The sequence below is a fragment of the Theobroma umbraticum genome, unplaced genomic scaffold (assembly GCF_002168275.2).
Source record: "Theobroma umbraticum cultivar Fairchild unplaced genomic scaffold, ASM216827v3 scaffold_12.1, whole genome shotgun sequence".
NCBI classification, from domain to species: domain Eukaryota; kingdom Viridiplantae; phylum Streptophyta; class Magnoliopsida; order Malvales; family Malvaceae; genus Theobroma; species Theobroma umbraticum.
This window is the reverse complement of record NW_018397269.1, coordinates 4,884,305-4,884,532: the sequence shown is the minus strand read 5'-3', so window position 1 is coordinate 4,884,532 and position 228 is coordinate 4,884,305. Positions and strand designations below refer to the sequence as shown.

Here is a 228-nt window from a genome sequence, read left to right as displayed (position 1 = left end):
GCATGCATGTAGGTAGATCTTGGAGTGCATGGTCATTTTGGAGCTAAATAAGCAATGGGTAAGTGTTTTAGTCTTGAAATCATCAATAGAAAGGAAAAATGAGATGTATATTGATTGACTATGTTTGTGGCAGCAAAGGTAACTTTCGATGTGAGGAAGTTGTGAATCATATTTGGAAATTCAAGCTTAAATTGAGATGTAAGCATGCAAAGTGACTATATTGTGTTG

General features: G+C 35.1%; 1 long non-coding RNA gene across 1 annotated transcript in view; it reads left to right on the top strand.

Moving 5' to 3' along the window:
• Window positions 1-228, top strand: part of LOC110425997 (uncharacterized) — a 1,736-nt gene continuing 1,508 nt past the window's right edge. Inside the window, exons 1-2 of the long non-coding RNA XR_002446093.1 lie at window positions 1-58; window positions 134-198. This is a non-coding gene — a long non-coding RNA (uncharacterized LOC110425997). The remainder of the gene's footprint in view (window positions 59-133; window positions 199-228) is intronic.